The sequence below is a fragment of the Mesitornis unicolor genome, unplaced genomic scaffold (genome assembly GCF_000695765.1).
Source record: "Mesitornis unicolor isolate BGI_N332 unplaced genomic scaffold, ASM69576v1 scaffold13055, whole genome shotgun sequence".
Lineage (NCBI taxonomy): Eukaryota > Metazoa > Chordata > Aves > Mesitornithiformes > Mesitornithidae > Mesitornis > Mesitornis unicolor.
The window spans coordinates 43,821-47,944 of NW_010184912.1; positions in this window are offsets into that span (position 1 = coordinate 43,821).

Genomic DNA, 4,124 nt, shown 5'->3' on the forward strand with positions numbered 1-4,124 from the left:
TTGGACCTGACCAAAATAGCTGGGGAGAAGATACTTTGAGCCAAAGCAAGAACCTCTCAAAGGATGTATTTGGCTTTCCCACTTTTATGGGATGCTGCCAGCCAGGAATGCTGTAGAGGAGGGACAGGGTGTAGAGCGTGACAGCAAGGCAGGCCTGCGGTTGGAGTCCCCTGTCCCGTGCTGCCCTGCCTTGACTGCTGCATGGTGCTTGAGCTGTGCAGTTGGTGTGAGCCCTGCTAACCAGTAGGACCCAGTGCAGTTTGGGTATATGGAGATATTTGAGCCATGAGCAGAGAAGGCAGATGCCCTACAGATGCTTAATGCTGAAGTAAAAGGATATCTCGTATCTCAAGTGTCAGTTCTCACCCTCTCCTGCCACGGATGCTTTCTCTGAAGTGCACTACTGATTCCTGTAAGTACAGCTCACCTGCTGCAGGAGAACATGCAGCCACCATCATAATGCAACATCTGATCCTTCACAAAACTTCACTATTTGCTCACAAAAATATGCTGGAAAGCATAAGCTGAAACTTAAAGTCATGACAAATAATTTTGCTGCTGGTTTTATTTCACATTTACTGTTCCAAATTTGTCTAATCCTTAACTCTACACATTGCACACTTACAAAGCAGATTTCTTAATAGTGTCAGCAAGGTCACAGTTTCAACCAGGTCTTATGGTCAGAAGAGACAATTGCCATCATCTGATCTGCACCCAGGATTGGAATTGTTCAGAAAAATATCTATACCCTTTCTACTTGAACAGTCATGGCATATAACTTGCTGTCCAATGGAACTTTCCAGGGTGTATACCTATCCAACAGCTGATCCCATAAAGATGTTTGGTAACTTGGATTGTATGAATAACTTTATACGATGCAGTTGGTATTAAACCATATTTCTTTGACTGTGGGACTTTCTATAGCTGTGCCGTTTCTTTATGCCAATGACAAGACTACACGTTTTAGCTGCAGATACTCACAGTGTGATAACTCTAACAACTTGATTTGTTGGTTGTTTGGGGGTTTTTTGCCTTTCTGCTTTTTTTATTTGCCTAAGAAATAGATGATAGTTTTACTTCCTCTTCAGAGCTCTTTCATGATAAAGCATGTAAGCAGTCTTTTCTTCCGAACAGGGAAGACATGCTCCAACATTTATTTATACCCTTACAGCCCATATATTTAAGTTATGCTTCTCTGTATTGACCTACTGTTTTTGCAAATTATTTTTCTGAGTGTGTCTGTACCGGCTTTCACAGGGTCAAGGCCTTGAAAGCAAGCCAGACTGATCTGGGGGCCTCTTTCCTTTGTTTTGGTGGATGTTTGCCAGAATATCCAAATCCTGCAGCAGCACTGACTGTGCTGAACTCTCCCAGAACAACATCTCTCCCACCATACATGGACTACTGCATATCTGATTTGAAGGCACAAGGGAACTGTATGAGTACATGTAGGAAATAGGCAATAAGCTGCCACAGGGTGTAGATTGGAAGGCTCCTCATGTGCACCTTGGGTGGGCTATGAGGCAGCAGGCCCAAGGCTGGCTTCCCAAGGGATGTCTTTGATCTTCTCCAGACCTTGGTGTACAGGATGCCTATGTTGTCAAACAAGCTCAAGACAGACTGTTGCAATAATTCTATTTTTTTTTTCCCCACCCAAACTAAAGAGACCTCAATTATGCTTCCAGCATTGAGGGAGATATTTCTAGTCACAGAGGTAGAAAGCTAGCAAAATATACCTAATTTATACCTAACCTGCTACTGAGAGCCTCTTTCCTCACCCTGCTTGTGCAGGCTGCCATCTTCATGCCCCAGGAAGCAAGGGGATGTGGTGCGCCATTCACTCAGCTGTACCTTGCAGTCTCTGAGTCGACCTCTCGCTGTTAATCTCTGTGGAAGAAGTTGCTTCTCTGACAAGTACTTGGAGCAGGCACATGCTTCAGGGGAAACAAGATCCCAAATGTGTTAATGGGATATTGGGAAAGCTGTTGCAGTTGATGTAGCACCTGTGCCCTCCAGCACCTTGGCCAAGGTGGGAGACTCAGAATCCTTTGTGCAAGAAGTAAATGCCCATGCTGCCTTTTGACATGCACCTTAGGCAGTGCAGATACTGCTCATCTTGGAAGCTGTGGGACAGCATTCTGTTGAAAATGAGTTTTTTCCACTCTTTGTGGCTTTGACTTAATTAAAGATGAATAAAAGCATAACCCAGTTCTCTCCTCACCCTCACTTCTGCAATAGAAACACACCTGACAAATGCAGATAAAAGCTTTTGTTTTCTCCAGAGAAGTTCTGGTTGCGACCCTGGGGTGGGATCTGGCCACTAGTAAGTTATGGCAAACCATCAGACCTGGCACCATTAACTTCAGGGTATGAGCGATTTCCATCTTCCATCTCCACACGAAGCAGCCTTAAGTTGCAGTTATACAGCAGGCCCTCTTCGAGTTCACGTCCTGATTTAATATCAATCTAATATAGATTGGTTAGAGATAGTCAGCATGAATTTACAAAAGGGAGGTCATGCTTAACAATCTTGATTCATTTCTCTGAGGAAGTGACAATGAGAGTGGACAAGGGTGAAGAAGGAGACATAATTTACTTGGACTTGGAAAGGCTCTCAATACAGTGCCACATAACAGATTAATTTATAAAGTTAGCAAGTATGGGACTGATGGTAAAATACTCAATTGGATATAAAATTGGCTTGGTAATAAAGACCAGAGACTGGCAGTAATCGTTATAGATCACACTGAGGAAGTGCTGTGCACCCAGTGGTGTGTGTTTGAAGATATTGTGAAGCTAAAGAGGATGGGCAAAGCCAAAAACAAAGGTGGTGGAAAAAAGAGGAAAAAATTATGTCATACAGAAAAAAAATTATGGGAAGCAAATGACCGTGTCAACATGCAATTGGAAGTTTCAGGTAACGCTCAGTGAAGAAAATTATCTGGACACATTCCTGTGTGACCTGGTCTGGGTGGTCCTGCTCTGACAGGGGTTGGACTGGATGAGCTTTTGAGGTCCCTTCCAACGCCTAACATTCTGTGATTCTGTGATTCTGTGAATTGAAGAGGGCCAAGCTAGGTCCATCAGCTGCAGGTCTTGAAGCAGAGGTGAAGCAGCTGAGCTCACTCCCACAGAGCATGCATGAGAAGGCAGAGTCTTCCCAGTCCTACCTCTGTTGTTTTAAAGGTGGGAATCTCTGGAAGGATCAGATCATGCAGTTTGGGAAGACTAGGAAAGACTTTTTAACTAAACAGAAGAAGAGCTGCTCTCTTAGTGTGTCAGTGGTGTGGTACAGGATTAGAAAGGAACCTTGAAGCACTGTACCAATTAGCCTGCCTCATCTGTCTGAGATTTGTGCTATAGGCACTGCTTTGTTATTTGCTTACGAGTATTGGCTCAAAACTTTGGTCCTGTTCCTGAAGCCATTAAAGTCATTAGTCAAGCTCTCATTGATTTGAGCAGGACCAAGACTTGACCCTTTGTGGCTATTCAGAGGACACAGATAAACTTTTAAATCAATCAAGGATGTAGACTCATTCTGCTGGGGTCATACGGTTAATACATCCTGTTCCTGTCACTTCCGCTATAAATCTGTGAATGCTTTTAAAGCGAGAGGAAAACCTGATCCCCTTCCTTTTGCAAGAAAATATTATGTGCCCTTTTATTACAAACAAGACAGGAGTCCTTTTTCTCAGGAAAACTTGTAATGGGAAAACTAATCTCAATACTTTCCATGTCTCTAGAGTCAGTGAAAGATAATTTGAGAAAAAACACTGGTCAACAGTCTCCTATCTGCAAAGCAATGCAGAACTTCTCCCACTGACTTCCCATAAGCCCTTACTGGGTCCTGATGATCTTTTTGCCTGGGCATTAAGTTGGTACTCATTGCACTGTTGGTGTCTATTAAAAGATCCCTTATTCTCCACTGGCCACTTGGGAGGAATATAGGAGGGTTGTCAGAGTATGCAAAGTCGCAATGAGGAAAGCTAAAGCTCACTTGGAATTACATCTGGCAAGGGATGTCAAGCATAACAAGGTGGCTTTGGACCTTAGTCACTAAGCTTTCTGGTTTTACTTCTAGAGTTGGTTACGTCTAGATATGTGATTCACATGAGGTAATTCTG